This window comes from Hyperolius riggenbachi, chromosome 6 (genome assembly GCF_040937935.1).
Source record: "Hyperolius riggenbachi isolate aHypRig1 chromosome 6, aHypRig1.pri, whole genome shotgun sequence".
NCBI classification, from domain to species: Eukaryota; Metazoa; Chordata; class Amphibia; order Anura; family Hyperoliidae; genus Hyperolius; species Hyperolius riggenbachi.
The window spans coordinates 91,309,808-91,331,453 of NC_090651.1; the positions used below are offsets into that span (position 1 = coordinate 91,309,808).

Consider the following 21,646-nt stretch of genomic DNA (forward strand, 5'->3'; position numbering starts at 1 on the left):
CGCAGATAACTGGATAATTGGTCGCTCTCTTTGGAGAAAAAACACCTACACTCTGAACAGCTAGCTGGTGTCAGGTGTAAGGAACTCCCCTCACAGCAGGCGGGAGGGGAGTGAGACACAGAACAAAGAGAAAACAATAAAAATAAATATAAAAGATATAAATATAAAATAAATATAAAAGAAGATTCAGGTGGCTTACCTCAATAGACGACACGTTCACATAAAATGAACTATTTATTAGTGTAAGCACAGGCAACGCATTTTGTGGGGATTTGCCCACTTCCTCAGGCCAATTCAAGTGCCGCTAGGTACTGGAAGCTGTATGTGAGGCGCCCCAGTACCTAGCGGCACTTGAATTGGCCTGAGGAAGTGGGTCGAGTACCCATGAAATGCGTTGCCTATGCTTACACTAATAAATAGTTCATTTTATGTGAATGTGTCGTCTATCGAGGTAAGCCACCTCAACCTTCTTTTATATTTATTTTTATTTGTTTTTATATCATCTGGGCACCTCTTTCCCCTTTGTTTTATGGCTGAGAGGGCCTTTATGTGCTTGGCTGTGAAGAAGAGGGCAGCAGCAGTGAGGTACAGGAGCATGTGAGAAGAAGCCTCTGAAGCATCCAGGGCATTCCCCCTACTTTGGTAAATATCAAACTTTTTTCTTCGGCATTGCAGATTTGCTTTAACCACAGGCTTACTCCCCGTTAGTGATCAGGCGATTTTTTTTCTTTTTACAATTTAGTGCTCTGCAGCTTTGACAGCTTGCTGCAGAGCCATACAACTTAGCACACAAATTAATCTGCCCCCCCCCCCCTTTTGTTGTCACCAACAGAGTTTTCTGTTGGTGACATCTGATTGCTGCTGTGATTGGTTTTTCTTAATCAATTTTATTCTTAGTTTTTTAAATACATTTCCTTATTTCCTTTTTCTTTTTTTTACATCCGACCCTCCTCCATCCATCCCTCCTCCCAAGATCCAAACAGTGAACACCTTTCATAGTCATCAGCTCGAGGGGACAGTTTTGTCACTAAGCTGTCCCCTTACAGTGCTGCGCATAGATTCCAGCACTGTATAAACAAAGTTTTCATTACTAACAGCCTGCTAACCGCAATTGGGAACCAGAGAGGAATGCATTTTTAAAATAGAAAAAATATTTTATACATACCTGGGGCTTCATCCAGCCCCATAAGCCTGGATAGCTCCCATGCCGCCATCCTCCGCTTCCTGGATCCACCGGTACCGGGCCTGTCACTTCCGGCGGACGCGGCCAATTGTCTGCATCACAGGGGCTCCCTCCATACCCGTATGCATGCGGCTGCGCAGTAGGCAGCCAAACTGTATGGAGGGAGCCCCCTGTGATGCGGAGAATTATCCGCGTCCGCCGGCTGACTGGCCGACTGGCGGTAATGACGGGACCCGGTATCGGCGGATCCAGGCAGCGGAGGACGGCGACGTGGGAGCGATCCGTGCGTATGGGGCTGGAGGAAGCCCCAGGTATGTATAAAAGATTTTCTTGATCCTCTCTGGTTCCCTTTAAAGGAACACTTGTAAATTGTAAAATTTAAAATATATGCAAACGTAGACAAATAAGAAGTACATTTTTTCCAGAGTAAAATGAGCCATAAATTACTTTTCTCCTATGTTGCTGTCACTTACAGTAGGTAGTAGAAATCTGACAAAAGTGACAGGTTTTGGACTAGTCTATCTCTTCATAGGCGATTTTCAGCAAGGTTTTATTCTTTATAAAGATATTCCCTAAAAAGAATTTAAACAATGATGCTGGCTAGCCTCCCTGCTCGTTACACAGTTTTTTGGCAGTTGGACAGAGTAACTGCCATTCACTTAGTGTTTTTGAAAATAAATAAATCCTTAAGAATCCCCCTATGAAGAGATGGACAAGTCCAAAACCTGTTGCTTCTGTCAGATTTCCACTACCTACTGTAAGTGACAGCAACATAGGAGAAAAGTAATTTATGGCTCATTTTACTTTGGAAATAAACGTACTTATTTCTTTATGTTTGCACATATTTTAAATTTTACAATTTTCGCCATAGTGCCCATTTAACCATTTTAGCCTTTTTTCCAAAAGGCTGCTGCTGTGCTGCTGCTCGTTTCTAGAGATGGCCCGAACGGTTCGCCGCCGAATGGTTCCCGGACGAACTTCCATGGTTCGCGATCGCAGAGAACCTCGAACTTTTCCAGTTCGCCCCATAGTGCATCATGAGGGTCAACTTTGACCCTCTACATCACAGTCAGCAGGCACATTGTAGCCAATTTGTCTACACTCCCTCCTGGAGCTTCCCCCCCCCCCCTTATAAAAGGCAGGCAGCATCAGGCATTGGACTCACTCGTGTGCCTGCAGTAATTAGAGAAGGGATAGCTGCTGCAGACTCTCATAGGGAAAGCTTAACTTGTAGGCTTGTTAGCTTGCTCCTGGCTGATTGTTATTGCTAAAAAAAAAAGCACCCCTCAACAGCTCTTTTGAGAGCTAATCTTGTTCTTGTGATTTTTTTTTTGTCCCACTGACACTTGTGTTGCATAGACAGCCTTGGTAATTCCTACTGTGTGTGCCACTGCCAGGCCCAGCACATTCAGTGACTACCTGTGTGTGTGACAGGTGCACATTGTGATACCCATCACTGCATATACCTACTACCTGTTGTTCAATTCAGTGCACCCACCTACCTATGTGAGCGCACGCAGTGTCACTGTGCCTGTTCGGTAGCTGTCTGTGTGTGACAGGTGCACATTATAATACCCATACCCATCACTTCATATACCTACCTGACAGTCACTGTTGTTCTATCATTGAGCTACCACAGCCCGGCGACCATATGGGCTTGAAAACCGCCACGGCCTGCACTCTGGCCATGGTGTGCACCAGTCCAGCACAGCCGTCACTACACAAACAGCTGTTTGCGGTGCGTTACACAGTGAGTTTGGTGTGTCAGTGTGAAGCAGTACCCTAATTATACTCCCTGATTGCTATATACGCATGCAAGATGTTTTAAAGCACTGGGCTCGAAAACCGCCACGGCCTGCACTCTGGCCATGGTGCACACCAGTCCAGCACGGCCGCCACTACACAAACAGCTGTTTGCGGTGCGTTACACAGCGAGTTTGGTGTGTCAATGTGAAGCAGTACTCTAATTACACTCCCTGATTGATGTATACACATGCAAGAGGTTTTAAAGCACTGTGCTTGAATACCGCCACGGCCTGCACTCTGGCCATGGTGCGCACCAGTCCAGCATGGCCGTCACTACTCAAACAGTTGTTTGTGGTGCGTTACACAGTGAGTTTGGTGTGTCAGTGTGAAGCAGTACTCTAATTACACTCCCTGATTGATGTATACACATGCAAAATGTTTTAAAGCACTGTGCTTGAAAACCGCCACAGCCTGCACTCTGGCCATGGTGCGCACCAGTCCAGCACGGCCGTCACTACACAAACAGTTGTTTGTGGTGCGTTACACAGTGAGTTTGGTGTGTCAGTGTGAAGCAGTACTCTAATTACACTCCCTGATTGATGTATACACATGCAAGAGGTTTTAAAGCACTGTGCTTGAAAACCGCCACGGCCTGCACTCTGGCCATGGTGCGCACCAGTCCAGCACGGACGTCACTACACAAACAGTTGTTTGTGGTGCGTTACAGTGAGTTTGGTGTGTCAGTGTGAAGCAGTACTCTAATTACACTCCCTGATTGATGTATACACATGCAAAATGTTTTAAAGCACTGTGCTTGAAAACCGCCACGGCCTGCACTTTCGCCATGGTGCGCACCAGTCTAGCACAGCCATCACTACACAAACAGCTGTTTGCGGTGCGTTACACAGTGAGTTTGGCGTGTCGGTGTGAAGCAGTACTCTAATTACACTCCCTGATTGATGTATACACATGCAAGATGTTTTAAAGCACTGGGCTTGAAAACCGCCACGGCCTGCACTCTAGCCATGGTGTGCACCAGTCCAGCATGGCTGTCACTACACAAACAGCTGTTTGCGGTGCGTTACACAGCGAGTTTGGTGTGTCAATGTGAAGCAGTACTCTAATTACACTCCCTGATTGATGTATACACATGCAAGAGGTTTTAAAGCACTGTGCTTGAAAACCGCCACGGCCTGCACTCTGGCCATGGTGCGCACCAGTCCAGCATGGCCGTCACTACACAAACAGCTGTTTGTGGTGCGTTACACAGTGAGTTTGGTGTGTCAGTGTGAAGCAGTACTCTAATTACACTCCCTGATTGATGTATACACATGCAAAATGTTTTAAAGCACTGTGCTTGAAAACCGCCACGGCCTGCACTCTGGCCATGGTGCGCACCAGTCCAGCACGGCCGTCACTACACAAACAGTTGTTTGTGGTTCGTTACACAGTGAGTTTGGTGTGTCAGTGTGAAGCAGTACTCTAATTACACTCCCTGATTGATGTATACACATGCAAGAGGTTTTAAAGCACTGTGCTTGAAAACCGCCACGGCCTGCACTCTGGCCATGGTGCGCACCAGTCCAGCACGGCCGTCACTACACAAACAGTTGTTTGTAGTGCGTTACACAGTGAGTTTGGTGTGTCAGTGTGAAGCAGTACTCTAATTACACTCCCTGATTGATGTATACACATGCAAAATGTTTTAAAGCACTGTGCTTGAAAACCTCCGCGGCCTGCACTCTCGCCATGGTGCGCACCAGTCTAGCACAGCCATCACTACACAAACAGCTGTTTGCGGTGCGTTACACAGTGAGTTTGGCGTGTCGGTGTGAAGCAGTACTCTAATTACACTCCCTGATTGATGTATACACATGCAAGATGTTTTAAAGCACTGGGCTTGAAAACCGCCACGGCCTGCACTCTAGCCATGGTGCGCACCAGTCCAGCATGGCTGTCACTACGCAAACAGCTGTTTGCGGTGCGTTACACAGTGAGTTTGGTGTGTCCGTGTGATGCAGTACTCCTTGATTGATGTATTCACATGTAAGGTGTTTTAAAGCACTTTAGGCCTGCAATTTAGCATTTAATGTGATTTCTGCCCCTAAAACGCTGCTTTGCGTCCAATCCAGATTTTTCCCCGGGATTTTTGGCGTCTATCCCACTCATCCATGCCCCCCTCCAGGTGTTAGACCCCTTGAAACATCTTTTCCATCACTTTTGTGGCCATCATCAATTTTTCTAGTTTTCAAAGTAAGCCTCCCAATTGAAGTCTATTGCAGTTTGTGAAAGTTCGCGCGAACCGAACTTTCGCGGGAGGTTCACGAACCGAAAATCGAAGGTTCGGGCCATCTCTATACATCAGTTCCTTCAACCTTTGGTGGAAAATTTGCCCTGTGTACTGAAAGAAATGAAACATGTTTTACAAATAACAGATGGGTTGGGGGTTAATGAGGGGGAACTTTTAGTGACGGCTGACGTGGCCTCACTATAAACGAATATGAAGCATGATCAAGGAATTGAAGCAGTAAGATATAATCTGGAGAAGGACGGTGCAATGTGTGAAGATCCGATAGAATATATATTGAAACATTTGAAGTTTGCTTTGGACAAAAACTATTTTTGGCACCAAGGTGTGTTTTATAAACAGTGCAAAGGTTGTGCAATTGGGGCTAGTTATGCCCCTAGTCTGGCTAATTTATTCATGGGAAGACGGAAGGAATCTATTATTAATGGGGAGTACTGGGGGAGTATGAAGGTATGGGCAAGATTTATTGATGATTCGTTCATGATATAAGGGGGGGGGGGGGGAGGAGGAATTGAACACATTCATTGAGAAATTAAACACAAATGATAGGAATATTACACTTATGGTGGAATCTGATCTTCACAAAATCCACTTTCTGGATCTAGAACTTAGGAAGGTAATGAGTTGAGGTTCAAGAGTTTTTTTCAAAGTTATTATTATTATTATTTATTTATATAGTGCCAACATATTCCGCAGCGCTTTACAAAGCACAATAAGACAACAAGGGGAACATAGATACAACTAACAAATGTACAGCAGAGTTCCAAGCAGCACAAATATTGTTCCAAAAACAGTAAACATTAGGAGCATGACCCTGCCCTTGCGAGCTTACAATCTAAAGTTACAGATCGAAATGGATATATACGAACGAGTAGCAACTATCACCACATGGTGATACCATGTAAATGAATATGATCCCTGAAAGGAACTACTGCACGGAACGGACAATAGTGAGACATATGTTGGAGCACAAAAACCTGGTGGTAAGACCAGCAAATAAGGGGGGGGGGGGTAGTCATTTTAACTGAACAGTATAATAATGAACTTGATAGGTTGGTACAGGATACAGAAACTTATACATGATGAGAGGGAACTTTTAGTGATGGCTGATGTGGTCTCACTATAATAATAATAATTGCAGTATTTGTATAGCGCCTTTCTCCTGTCGGACTCAAAGCGCTTGCGAGGCAGCTACTAGAGCGCACTCAGTAGGCAGTAGCAGTGTTAGGGAGTCTCGCCCAAACAACTCCTTATTGAATAGGTTCTGGCTTACTGAACAGGCAGAGCCGAGATTTGAACCCAAGTCTCCTGTGTCAGAGGCAGAGCCCTTAACCATTACACTATCCAGCCACTGCTATACAAATATCAAGCATGATCAAGGAATTGAAGCAGTAAAATAAATTATCCGGATGGTAAAATATTAAGGATGGTGGAATGCATGAAAATTAGATAGAATATATATTGAAACTTTTGGAATTTGTTTTGGATAAAAACTATTTTTGCCACCAAGGGGTGTTTTATAAACTGCACAAACGTTGTGCAATGGGGGCTACTTATGCCCCTAGTTTGGCTAATTTATTCATGGGAAGATGGAAGGAATCTATTATTAATGGGCAATATTAAGGTATTGTCAAGATTCATTGATGATTTATTTATGATTTGAGGAAAGGGGGGGGGGGAGAGTAGAATTGAACATGTTTATTGAGAAATTAAACACAAATGATAGGAATATTACACTTACGGTGGAATATGATCTTCACAAAATCCACTTTCTGGATCTAGAACTTAGTAAGGAAGGTAATGAGTTGAGGTCCAAGAGTTTTTTTTCAACGTTACAGGTCGAAATAGATATATACCAACGAGTAGCAACCATCACCCCAATTGGATAAAAAAAATGTTCCTAGCACGGGTCACGTGGTCCCTCTGACGTCATCAGGATGGTACTGCACAGGCGCAGTAGTTCTGCGCCTGCATCACCATCCTGATGACATCAGAGGGACCACGTGACCTGCGCAGTGGAGCGCAGAAGACGCCGACCCGGAACCCGACCTTGCGAGGTCAGCTGCACCAGTGGAGAAGACCGGGAGCCATCGGAGCTGCAGCGAGGGCACCGGACGGCTGCCCCGGGCTGGAGGAAGCCCAATGTAAGTGGTTTTTTTTTCAATAGCTTGGACAATCACTTTAAAGAAAGACTGGGGGACATGCTTAAAATATCCAAAAAGGAAAGATAAATCATAGTGTTCCGACACACACCGACACAGCATGGTTGTGACAATAAATTTATGTCATTTTGTGCATTAAAAAAGATCAAACCAGCATGGAGGAGAACTCACATGGTGAGAAAAATTTCACAGGAAGAGACAAGATATATTTATGAGATGGGAATCTTGAGACCTGGGGGAGGGGGGGTTTGAATATCGATATTGACCTAGTATGCTTTTTAGGGGAATCTTAGGATTTTGTATTGTGACATTATATCTTGAATAGGCATTAAATTAATTATCTGCTTCTTGTATGTTTTATAACTATGTAATGTATTTTATATTGGTTAGTAAAGTAATTGTACAGTATGTGTGTGTGCATTATAAATGGAAATTCACCGGAACGGTGCTTTGCTGGGCTCTCCCTTAGATTGTGCATTGTCAAATGAATATTGTATGAGTAGGGATAGCATGGGTAATGTTGAATAGATGTATTGTAATGGAGAAAGGGAGAGTTAAATGAGGCTTATGATGAGCAAGCACAATCGCGTAATGTGGGGCGAGTGTATGATTAATAACACTCACTCAGCAGTGATAGAATAGTTTAACTTTGTATAATGGGTGGGGAGGGAGTAGCGCGATTTATTTAGTATGCATTGTTTTTGGCTGAATCTATTGGCCGGTGGGAGAAGCGCGACTCATTTAGTATGCACAGGTTTTAACTAAATCTATTGGTTAGCGGGAAGAGGAAGGGGAGGGCTGTGTAGACATCATAAGCACTCCTAGCCACTCCGGGCTCCAGCTCCTGATAAGTCGAATGACAAAACTAGTCAGGCAGTACCCAGGAAGTGGCAACGGAGTGCGGGGAACATGAGCGGATGGTATTGAGGAGTGGAGAGCTGTGCGCATAGCAGCTGTTACCAGCCTCACACAGTGACGATAACCGGAGAGCAGAGGCCACAGAAACGGGTGAGACCCCGTGGAAAAACTTAAGCTTTTTAAATCTATGGGAATCTGTAAGTGCAATTGGATTTTAGTATTAAACTTTTATATATAGTATTACGCTATGTGCAGTTTTTATTTGGAGGTTTTGTTATTCTTTAATGAAGAGGAATACAGTCTGAAGTTTTGGAGATCCTTTTGTGGTGTTAAGATCGAGGTAGTCAGGGTTGACCAGGGAATAACCCAAAGGCTTGATTAGTGTAACGATCGGTGTCAGCACGCAGAGAGAATCTGATTATTGGTGATCTGCAGTATCACCAAGAATGCAGATATATACCTTATTATGGATGATCTGCAGAATCACCAATAATACAGATATAGTAATAACTTCTGGACACCTGTATATAATCGTGAGTGTTTGGTGTAACAGTATGACTGAGTAACGCACCTGATGAGCAGGTGATCTTTAGGCAGTGTGGGCAACACTGCTATCAGAGAGCACAGAAACCTTCCAGCAGCCTGAGACTCTCCAAGGGGTGGAGTCAGGCTGAAGGTAGGAGGGACCTGTAAGTGAGTGACACCTGAAGGTGAATTTCACTAGCAGGTCTGGAGACAATCTCTTAAGGGGAGAGATAGCTCTCGAGGTCGGGCAAGCCAGGTCGGCAACACACCGACAGATAAAGTACAAAGGCAGAAGACTGATTCGGTATCCAAGGCAGGCAGGGTTTGGCAACAGGTAATCAGATATATGTAGGTACCGAATCAGAAAGCAGAGGAGTAGTCAGGAATGCAATAGGTCATAACAGATATCAACAATGTCTAGTCTTGGGTGTGAGGTCCGTGTTCTCTACACCCTGGAACTAGTCTGATGTATAACAGAATGATAACACAAGTTCCCTAGTCTTGGGTGTGAGGTCCGTGGTCTCTACACCCTGGAACTAGTCTGAAGTATAACACAATAATAACAATAGAGGTAATCTGACTCAGTGTGAATTCCCAGGTTCTCCTGGTTCAAACACACTGTAGGATCTGACTAAGGTCTGAGTGCTTCCACGAAGTGTTCGCAATGGCAGACAACTAGTGAGTGGCCAGCAGTAACTATATATATATAGAGCAGCGTTCTCCGGCTCCACCCCTAAGTGATGAACCAATGGTTACCCGCTCTGAGGTCAGCTGACCAGCCTGGTCAGCTGATCCCTCCTTGTCCACCATAAAAGTTCTGCCTCTCAGCGCGCGCGTATTCCTAAACCTATGTGCACTAACAGACTCAGCCACACCAGATGCACTCTGCTGGGTGCAAACCGCCGCGCTGGACGCGGAACCGTCCGCCTCGCTGTCCATACATGCGGCGGCTTTTCCGCGTTCCTTCAAATTACCAGACGCACGCTTCCGCGTGCTAACCGCCGTGCTGGACGCGGAATCAGCCGCCTTGCTGTCAGGCAGCACACGCGGCGGCTTTTCCGCGTTCTCCCACAATTAGACCATCTTATCGGTCTCAACAAAGGATGAGTCCCTTTCTTATTGGGTGTGTTGATGGTGGTCATATCCCTCCTCCTGACACACACCCTTCCCTTGGTCTCCCCCCCCCCCTAGGTTTCTCCCAACCCCCACCCCTGTGTGGTTCTCCCCCCCTCCCCTCCCTCTCTCTCTCTACCAAATTCTTTAACCCCCCCCCCCCACTAACACAGCCCACCAACATAACAATTCTATAATACAAAATACTCTACCCTTACTGTCAATGTACTTTATTATTTTGCACATGTTTGTCACTCAATGATTGAAGTTTTAAATGTAGGATGTATTATAGCAGAAACAATATACCCTCTGATCATTGTCATTTGCAGCTGTAACTCCTTTTTCTATTGCCTGAGGAAGCAGGCGCTGACCCGTGAAACGCGTTGCTTTGTTTTATCTGGAGTTCGTTAATAAATAGACTGAATGTACAGTCGTGTTGTGTCTGTGTGATGATCCGCTCAGCTGGCTGCACAGGCAGACAGCTGTTTGTCCATTCCTCTAGTCTGTGGGCTGCAGGTCTCTGGAACAGAGACCTGTCTTTCCGTTGCAAGTTTCTGGTCTGTTCTCTTGCTGGGGAATTTGCATACATTCGTTATGCAAATCCCCTACCTGCCTTCTTTGATGACTGGCACTATAAGAGCTTTATGTTTCCCAGAAGGCTTTGCTGGTCATTTCCTTCCCATGGTCTGTTCCTGATGGACACTGCTGGAGTGTCAGCCATTGCTATCTAGTATAGTTAATTCCTGGGGGTTGCTTTAGGCTCCCCTTCTAGCCCAGTCAGGTTGTATTATCTGTATTGCCTGTTCTGTCTTGTCTTGCCTGTTGCCATTGTCCTGCCCCAAAGGTGGTCGACAGGAAATGGTTCTGATCTCTGTTCTTGGAGTATAGCTGGTGCAGCGGTTGCTACCAGCTATCTCTTCTGTTCTGTCTCCTGGGATCGCGCTAGCTACTTTACGCTAGCGCTGGGGATCCTTCTGTTCTGTCTTCTGGGATCGCGCTAGCTACTTTTCGCTAGCGCTGGGGATCCTTCTGTTCTGCTACTCTGTACCTGGATCGCGCTAGCCACTTTTCGGTAGTGCTGTGGATCCTATCTCTCGTTTGTCCCTGTTTTCGTGTGTCTGTCTTGTCCGCTACGCTTGCTGGAGGCTCGGTGAGGTAACCGTTAAGCAAGCGCTCGCGTCCTCTGTTTCATGTTTGTCTGTTAATGGTTAGTTAGGCGTGCTTGTCTCTATTGTGCTTATCACGTGGAGATCGCGCATAACCGCGTGCACTGTTGCGAATGAGTGCGGTGTTCGCGGTTAGCTAGCGTTTGTTATTTTCCGTATCTCCTTATTGTATTATTTGCTGTGCCTTTGCTTCCCTCGTATTCTATTCTGATCTGCCTTGTGTCACGTCGGGCGATCGCACCTCTCGCGATCGCGTTCCTATTTTGTATCTGCTGTTGTGTGTGCACGGTCGCGGGGTGGCGACTGGATTGGCGCACACACATACAACCTGTCCCTTTGCTCAATCTCATTCGCAATCGCCTCTCTTGCGATTGCGTTCTGCGCTTCGTACAATTCCTGTCTGGCACTTTTGAGGTACAGAGGATTGGTTCCTCTGCACTCCCCAGCGCCATCTGCCGACAGGAATTTCCCTCTACAGGTGCGTAGCACCTTTTGCTGGGTGCCTGCAAATATACGCTTGTGGAGGATTTCCGCCGTATCAGCGCACGCGTTGATCACGGAGAAAGTTCCACAAGCGTTACAGTCTGCTTGGAGGGGGTAAGTCCACCACTGCCTCCTCTAATTACCAAGTTTTGGCTTTTAAGCTCCTTTAAAACCCCTTTTATCCTTTTGGCGCCTCTGTTCTCTCTTATATAATATTGTATCCACCCTTGGTGGAGGGTTGCGACCCTTTCTACTATCTACAGAGAGCGGCTTCTTATTCCTGAGTGGGGTCAGGATAATCTCCCCACCTGCCTTTACAGTGGTTGCCTATTGGTGACCCATGTTTGTGAGTATAACAACTATTACTCTTTGTCATTACCCCCTTTGTCAATACATACTACACTATTGGGGCTCTTGGTGTTCCTCTGTTTATCTCATATGAGAAGAGAAGATTATTTACATTGAAGTGCATAACAGAGGATCTTTATTCCTGGGAAAGGATTGTGCTGTGCTGCATATGTGAACTGTATCTGTGTTCTGGACTTTGAATATATAGCGCACTGCATGTGGTTGGCACTGTTTTGTAATAAGGGGTGTTGTTCAAAGGGTTGTGCGCTGTGCAAATACATTGCTACTCAAGAATTCTTCTTCACCTCATTGAGCATTCTGCGCTGTGCTGTTGCAGTCATCTTTACAGGACGGCCACTCCTAGGGAGAGTAGCAGCAGTGCTGAACTTTCTCCATTTATAGACAATTTGTCTTACCATGGACTGATTAACAGCAAGGCTTTTGGAGATACTTTTATAACCCTTTCCAGCTTTCTGCAAATCAACAATTCTTAACCTCCCTAGCATTCTGGACGAGCTGAGCTCGTCCAGTGACGCCAGAGGGCACCGCTCAGGCCCTGGTGGGTCGATTTGAATAGCTGTGTGTTTATCCGATCACCGCCGCTTGCCGCCGATCCGCCGCGTAATAGGGCCCCCCTTCCCGAGACCCGTGCGCAGCCTGGCCAATCAGTGGCAGGCAGCGCTGAGGGGTGGATCGGGACTCCCTATGATGTCACAACATCAATGACGTCATTCCGTTCGTCGCCATGGCGATGGGGGAAGCCCTGAAGGAAATCCCATTCAGAACGGGATTTCTTGATGGGCATGATCGCCGGCGGCGATCGGAAGGGTGGGTGGGAATCGGCAGGGAGGGGGGTATCATGTAGCTAGCGATAGGCTAGCTACATGATTCAAAAAAATTAGGTTTAAAAAACCACGTGCGGCCGTGGGGCTGCGCAGAATCAGAACGCCAGGGAGATTAATCGTAGGTCTTTTGAGAGCTCTTTTGTGCGAAGCATCATTCACAGCAGGCAATGCTTCTTGGGAGAAGCAAACCCAAAGCTGGTGTGTGTTTTTTATAGGGCAGGGCTGCTGTAACCAATACCGGCTCCAATCTCATCTCATTGATTGGACTCGAGCTGACTAACACCTTACTCCAAGCTCTTGGAGATGTCATTAGTCTAGGTGTTCGCATACTTTTTACACCTGTAATGTGAATGTTTACATGGTGTGTTCAATAAAAACACAGAAACTTTTGATGATTTGTGTGGTATTAGTTTTAGCAGACTGTGATTGTCTATTGTTGTGACTTAGATGAAGATCAGATCACATTTCATGATCAATTTGTGCAGAAATCCAAATAATTCCAAAAGGGTTCTTTAACGATTGTGGAATTATTTTCGTGATCAGTGCACAAGACGTGCGCTGACACTGCGGAAATCCTCCACAAGCGTATAATTTGCGGGAACCAAGCAAAAGGTGCAATGCACCTGTAGAGGGAAATTCCTGTCGACAGGGGGAGCTGTGGAGTGCAGAGGAACAGCTCCTCTGCCCTGCCACACACGCCAGACAGGAATTGTACGAAGGGAAGAAACGCAGGGCAAGATAGCCCTGAAAGAGAGAGATCAAAGCGACAGAGGGTATGTGTGTTCACCAAACTAGTCGCCACCCTGCGACAATGAACACACAACCAGGAAGACAAAGCGAGAAGGCAATCGCCGGAGATGGCGATTGCTAACAGCGACACAAGACCGAATAAGCACAGATGAGGAATGTATGTTTGTCCATCAATCTAGCCGCCACCTGCGACGGTGGACACACAACAGAAGAAACCAAGTGAGAACGCAATCGCAAGAGAAGCGATTGCGGAAGAGAATGAGCACAGGGACAGATTGTATGTGTGTGCACCAAACCAGTCGCCAACCCGCGACGGTGCATACACAACAACAGATATGAAGTAGGAACGCAATCGCGAGAGAGGCGATTGCCAGAGGGGACACAAGGCTACAGCAAGGCAGAGCACGAGAGTAGCAAAGGCACAGCAAATCATACAATGAGGAGATACGGAAAATAACAAATGTTAGCTAAACGCGAACACCGCACTCATTCGCAACAGTGCACGCGTTTATGCGTGGTCCCTGCGTGATAAGCACAACAGAGACAAGCACGCCTAACTAACCACCGACAGACAAATATGAAACAGAGGACGCGAGCGCTTGCTTAACGGTTACCTCACCGAGCCTCCAGCGAGCATTCGTAGCAGACAAGACAGACACACGAAAACATGAACAAGCGAGAGATAGGATCCACAGCACTAGCGAAAGTGACTAGTGTGATCTAGGAAGACAGAACAGAAGGATCCACAGCGCTAGCGCAAGATGCTAGTGCGATCCAAGTACAGAGTAGCAGACCAGAAGGATCCACAGCACTAGCGCAAGAGGCTGGTGCGATCCAGGAAAACAGATCAGAAGGGGCTACCAGTAACAACCGCTGTTCCAGTTAGCACCCAGACACACAGAACGATTTCCTGTCGACCACCGCTGGGACAGGACAATCGCAACAGACAAACAAAACAGATAAGCAATCCTAACTGCACTAGGGAAACCTGCCTAGTGCAGTCCCAGGAATTACTCTAGGCTAATCTTCAAACAAAGAGCAAGGCTGACACTCCAGGCAAGTGTTACACAGGAACTAACTCTTATGACCAGCCCAGGTCTGTGATATCACATAGTATTTATAGAGCAAGCCTACAAAGGATGTGGCTAGGCAATCTGCATGACAAACATATGCAAATTCCTCAGCAGCAAGCTGCAATACTGACAAAAGGTCTCTCTTCCAGAGACCTGCAGAATGCAGACCTGAACAGTGGTCAAAAGGCTGCCTGCCTGCGCAGGCAGCCCCGTGGATCCTCACAGGTTCACATACTTTTTACTGCTACTGTATATGTGGGATGTGATAGAACTGTTATCACTTATTTGCTATTATCTAATTGATACTCTTTTGCTTGCTCACATACATACATACATAGACACAGAGAAATAGAACATAGGTATTGATATATTCATATAATCCTACTTTTAGTGTACTATGCTAAGCTCAGGGACTGCTAGGCTTAGCAGAAGGTGCTTCATAGGCTTAAGGACACCACATTGTCCATTTTAAGTTAATCATACATACTTTGTATCTCCATATGATAAGATGGGATGGAGTAATATGGTTTAGCTATGATATTAAATGTCTCTGCACAGATACAGTATATTCTTTTGAAGCATAAACCGCAAGCTTATATCCGTTGTCACACCTATGATAATTTCCCCTAATGGCCCACCACATGTCCTGAGCGCACAGCCAAAGAGCTTCACACTTGTTGACTGGTTCTGATATTTCCTGTAAAAGAAGTTTTAGATATTTTATTATAAGTTTCCCTATAACATGTATAATGACTGCGCATGTGCCTTTTGCGGTTAAATTCTATTTAAGCTGAGAATTCAATAATCATTCTGTTCACTTATACCAGACAGCACTTTTGTGCGTGTATTATTCATGTGAATGGAATCTTGGCATGCCAATATGATCAAATTATAGACCGTTATTTTTATATTTTTAACATATTTATCTTATCAATAGTGTTATAGTGTTAAAGTAAAGGTCCAAGGAAAAAAAAAAGATCCACTTACCTGGGGCTTCCTCCAGCCCGTAGCAGCCGTCCTGTGCCCTCGCCGCAGCTCTGTGGCTCCCGGTCTTCTCCGCTGCAGAACCCGACCTCGCCAGGTCGGGTTCCGGGTCGGCGTCTTCTGCGCTCCACCACGCGGGTCACGTGGTCCGGCCGACGTCATCAGGATGGTACTGCGCAGGCGCAGTACTATCCTGAGGACGTCAGCCGGACCACGTGACCCACGCCCTGGAGCACAGGAGAGGCCGACCCAGGTCGACCCGGAGCTGCGGCGAGGGCACAGGATGGCTGCCACGGGCTGGAGGAAGCCCCAGGTAAGTGGATCTTTTTTTTTTTCTCCTTGGATGTTTCCTTTAAGTATAAAGTGACCGCTTACAGTATATATTAGGTTCTTGATTGTGCGGGTGAGTAAATTACATTTGTAGTTTGTGAATGGTTACTGTTATGGTTACTGTCACAGTAAATGGTTACTTTTACAAAACGTTAATGCTATAGAGTTTATGGTTGATTACTTTTCTATTGCTGTTGTCCTGTCGCCAACGGTGGTCGTCAGGAAATCGTTCTGTCTGTCTTGGAGTATAGCTGGAGCAGCGGTTGCTACCAGCTATCTCCTCTGTTTGTCTTGCTTGGATCGCACTAGCCTCTAGCGGTAGCGGCTGTGGATCCTTCTGATCTGCTTCTTGGAGTATAGCTGGAGCAATGGTTGCTACCAGCTATCTCATCGCCCTGTCTTACTTGGATCGCACTCGCTCTGGCGGTAAGAGCAGTGGATCCTGCTAACTCTGTTTCAATACTTGGATCGCACTCGCTCTGGCGGTAAGAGCAGTGGATCCTGCTAGCTCTGTTACTTTACCTGGATCGCACTCGCTCTGGCGGAAAGAGCAGTGGATCTTTCCTATCCTGTTTCCCGTTCATTCGTCTTGTCTGATACGAACGCTTGCTGTAGCCTCGGTGAGGTAACCGTTAAACAAGCGCTCGCGTTCTCTGTTTCGTGTTTGGGTGGCGGGGGTTAGTTAGGCGTGCTTGTCTCTGTTGTGCTTAACACGCGTAACACGCGGAGACCGCGCTGTAAACGCGTTCGCTGTTGCGAATGAGTGCGGTGTTCGCGTTTAGTTAGCGTTTGTTATTTTCCTTATCTTCTCATTGTATTATTTGCTGTGCCTTTGCTACTCTCGTCCCCTGTCTTGCTTGAGCCTTGTGTCACCTCTGGCAATCACCTCTCTCGCGATTGCGTTCCTACTTTGTTTCTGCTGTTGTGTGTGCACCGTGCGGGTTGGCGACTAGATTGGTGCACATACATACATTCTGTCCCTGTGCTCATTCTCATTCGCAATCGCTTCCCTTGCGATTGCGTTCTCACTTGCTTTCCTCTGTTGTGTGTCCACCGTCGCAGGTTGGTGGCTAGATTGGTGGACATACATACATTCCTCATCTGTGCTTATTCTGTCTTGTGTCGCTGTTAGCAATCACCATCTCTTGCGATTGCCTTCTCATTTGATCTTCATGGTTGTGTGTTCATCGTCGCAGGGTGGCGACTAGATTGGTGGACACACATACCCTCTGTCGCTTTGATCTCTCTCTTTCAGGGCTATCTTGCCCTGCGTTTCTTCCCTTTGTACAATTCCTGTCTGGCGTCTGTGGCAGGGCAGAGGAGTTGTTCCTCTGCACTCCACAGCTCCACCTGCAGACAGGAATTTCCCTCTACAGGTGCGTTGCACCTTTTGCTGGGTTCCCTCAAATTATACGCTTGTGGAGGATTTCTGCAGTGTCAGCGCACGTCCTGTGCGCTGATCATGGAGAGAATTCCACAATCGTTACATTCCTCTACTTACATAACATATGTATTGCACTGTCCACGTTTTGATTTAAGTGATTTTTCTACAGTAAAAAAAGAGAAAATCCTTGTTAGCAATTTCTATTTTAACTGTGGCTATTTTGAAGCCAATCCTGATGTAATTTCCTCCCTTACTCTCCACTTCCTGATTTGCCCACCCTTCACTATAGAAAGTACATTGTCACAGCATGAGAAATATTGGCCAATCTTAGAGGAACAGAGGTGTGGGAGGGGAAAACAGGAGGGAAAGAGGCTTCAGCCAATTAGGCTGCATTAGTTAAGTCTGAGGGGAAGTATAGAAGCAAAAAAGGACAACCCAGCATGCCCTGCAACTTCCTTTTTGTGTACCAAATTTTGTGTGTACCAAATAAGAGTCAGGTAAACTGGGAAATGATCATTTATCAACAGTGGCGTAGCTAAGGAGCTCTGGGCCCCGATGCAAGTTTTACAATGGGGCCCCCCAAGCACCCTATACATAACAATTTATACGGCGCACCAAAATCTGCCAATGCCAACTACAGTGTCAGAGGTGCAAGAAGGGGATGGGGAACAGTTTGCTAATGATTACCACTATTCAAAGTATCTACAGAAGTCATTATTATGAGCATAGGACCAATAGAGAGCTAATTCTGTAGTTAAGGGAGGGCCCTTCGGGGCCCCTCTGGCCCAAGGGCCCCGATGCGGTCGCTACCTCTGCAACCCCTATTGCTACGCCCCTGTTTATCAACAAGAAAAGTAATAGTGATTTTAACTTTTGGATTGCCTGGTTAGCATCCTTATTACTTGTTTATCAGATAAAAATAAAGAATTGATTTTTGACTTTATGCCCGACAGTTACACTTTAGAGAACACAAGACACACCTTCACACATCCTGTGCACAACAGAAAGAAAGCAATAATTAGGCAAAAGGCAGAGATAGTGGCTGAAGGGCAGAAGTACAGAAGGGTAAAGATTGTTTACATATGCATTTCCAATCGTTAGCCTGTCATATGATCACCAGGAAAAGGAGATTCTCCGATAAACTATACTGGCTGGCTATTTGCTCGGGTTGTAGAGCCAGGAAGTACAGCAGGTGTTAGAAATTACATTTTAAATACATTTTGACTTCATAAGCTAACAATGTCTTGATACAATCGCAGTACATATACACGTGTCACGCCATCACAACTGAGCCAATGATTCTTCTCTTTCTGACGTTGCAGGATTGTACTTGAAGAGGGACTTTATTAAAATGTAGTAGGGAGAAAAAACAAAATCCATTCATTGCAAAGTTAAAAATAGAAGAAATGGTTGATATTTGCTGTATAATACGTTAATGTTGTTTGAACCACTATGAGCCTGCAGGTCATCATCTGTACTGCTGGCAGACATGAGGAAAAAATCGGACAGCACCAACTGCTTGCTTCACAGTTGGAAACAGCTGTTATTTCCCAAAAACTGTCCGGTCCATGGCCTGGTCCTGACACACCCTCTCTGGTCACTCTGTTATCTTCCAACCCCCCCCCCCAGTAATCTGTCCAGTCGCGGGCAGTCATGCGCTTCTGTGCATGTGCAGCAGACCGTGCCCCACCATGCTCCCGTGCCCAGGCGCAGAATTCTCCCGGCTGTGGGAACATGACGGGCGGTGCGTGCAAAAGAGCGTGGCATGCTATATTAGCGGGGGAATTCCAAGACAATGGAGTGGCCGGAGAAGATGGTGAGGAAGGCTACGCACCTCATGGGGCTGGAGGAAGCCCCAGGTAAGTATAAATACACCAAGCCAACCCATCTCATGTTTCCTTAAATATAAAAGTGCTTTAGACGACAGGCATGTTTCTGGAACAAATGATGTTAGCAAACAAGGTTTCACTTTATATATAGGAGGTCCCCTACTTACAAACAGGTTCCGTTCCCGGAACATTGTTCGTAAGTTGAATTTATTTGTAAGTTAAATCTTGTGTTAAGCATGGTAAAACGTGGATAAAGTTTTTACTTTCGGACAACTCTGAATTTGGACATATAGGGCTCTGTTCACAAAACTTCTCATAAATGACTTATTACCTAATTGATAAAAATAATCTAATAAAAAATAATCACTCAAAATAAGTTGTTCCTGATTAACTTAATTTCACAATTACTTTTCTAGACGTGATTAGATTGTATTTTTTCTCTTTGGCAGCTTAAAAATGTAACATAGAAAAGGTGAAAACAGGTGAAAAAGCTTTGTGAATCACGCCCATACTGTAGTATAAATTATGGGTTTTTTGGTTAGTTTCAATGTGCTTTTAAAGTGTTTAAAGTTACTTATAACAGTTCATACAATACTGTAAAAACCAATTTGTTTCTGCCAATAAGTACTAATGAAAATAATGTGCAAATTGTTAGTTTTGGAAATGGTACACCTCTCTTTAATAGCTTTGCTAAGCCTCCAGGTCATCACAGCAGCTGCTGTAAATAATACATGAAGCAGAGGACAATACCGGTGTAATGTTACAGAACAGGTACTGTAAGCCTTAACCCCTTGCCACAGTTGTGGAGTATAACCAATGTGGTTTTCATTAGAAGAGCGGCAATCGTCATAAAATAGAGGTCAAGTGGGTAAAGGTAGCCATACATCTAGCGATGATGGGCAGATTTGACCAAGAGAAAAATCTCTCTCTGATTGAATCTGATCTGGAGAGAGTTCTGTCAGCTGCACATACACCGTAGGCCGATTCCCAATCAATTTCAGCATGAAATCTCTCGGGAATCGGCTGAGCCCACTACATTTTCCACCTTGCCGCTGTGTGTGTGTGTAATGCATATGTGCTGTAATGTGCGTTTATACATTACCTGTCCTGTGTCACGGCAGCCATCTGTCTTCCGCCTCTCTACAATTAGCCCCATACACTCTGCCATTGTGGCGTGAGTGTGACGTCACGTGCCGGCATGCTGTGCACCGGCAGTGTGTATGTGGCTAATTGAAGAGAGGTGGAAGACGGACACCGTGCCACAGGACAGGCAATGTAATAATGCACATTACAGAACATTTACACATTACACACACTCGTACACATTGCGGGAACAGCGCTGGGGGTTTTATCGTGTTTCTCGCTCATCCTGGTATCACTCACCATTACTGCCATACAGCCAATCAAGCAAGTTGGCCCTACATATTGCAGCATGTCCGATTGACTAATGCGACCAATTTCGGCTCAAAATTGGTCACATTGTCGGTCAAGCTGGGCATGCACTTGGCTGTACCAATTTTCATCCGATTTCAATTACAATAATCGAACCGGATGGTCGATCGGCTGCCAAGTCACTTGATGTATGGCCAACTAACACTCTTGCGCTGCAGTACTACAGTGTCCCTGGTCCCATCCTCAGACAGGACACTCTAGTATCTGAATGGAGTTTTTATGTTCTAAAGGTATAGAGAAACCCAGCTTTTGTTTTGTGCCTGGATAGGTTCACACCACAGGTCGGATGCACAACGGTGTGTTCAGTGTATCCTGAGCAGATATGCTGTGTCCAGTCGCAGCGTCCGGTGAGTATATTCACACTACTCACCATCGTGTTGTTGCAATTCCGGTCCTGTTTGCGCTCTGCCACAGCCTATGTGCTTAGGGAGAAGTACCAGTAAGTTCAGAGCACCTGCAGAAACTACCATTGTCTATAGCTTCCCAAAGGGTTAACACAGATAATAACCTGCAAAAAAAAAAACTTAGACCAATTCACAACACAATGTCATCTTTATTAAGGGAAAAGAATGATAAAAATAATTAAAAACAAGGCATGGCCATCATGCCTCCCCAAAAGTGGCAATAATAAATGGAAAATGTTACACCATCTGTAAGAATCGATTCACAGTTCTCTGAGAATAACAATAATAGGTGGCTATGTTATAAAGGATGTAGCCCTCATTAACTGACTAATAAGTAATGCAGTAATCAGTACCGGTAGGTATTTGGCAAAATGGACAATGTATGTGTCAGAGATCCAAAAATAAAACGATACAAGGTCAATTGGGTCACACTGTCAATGTAAATTACAGAAATATGGTGCACATTGATAGACAGTTTAAAAACTCATCAGCTGTCCCCTTCAGTTTGGCAAGCACCATTCCTCATTGCTATTCCTATCTACTTGAACAACCTATCTGCTTTTAATCGTATTTTTACACCAGTACTTTCATGTTTCTCAATGCTCTTTAAACTTTATGATTCCTTATGCACTGGACCGGCTTCTCTTATTTCACTATGGATGCACCATTTTTGTGTAATTTACATTGACAGTATGACCTTACT

General features: G+C 45.4%; 1 protein-coding gene across 1 annotated transcript in view; it reads right to left on the reverse strand.

Moving 5' to 3' along the window:
• LOC137522482 (histo-blood group ABO system transferase-like) overlaps positions 1–21,646 on the reverse strand; it is a 118,054-nt gene that overhangs the window by 51,794 nt on the left and 44,614 nt on the right. The window lies entirely within an intron of this gene.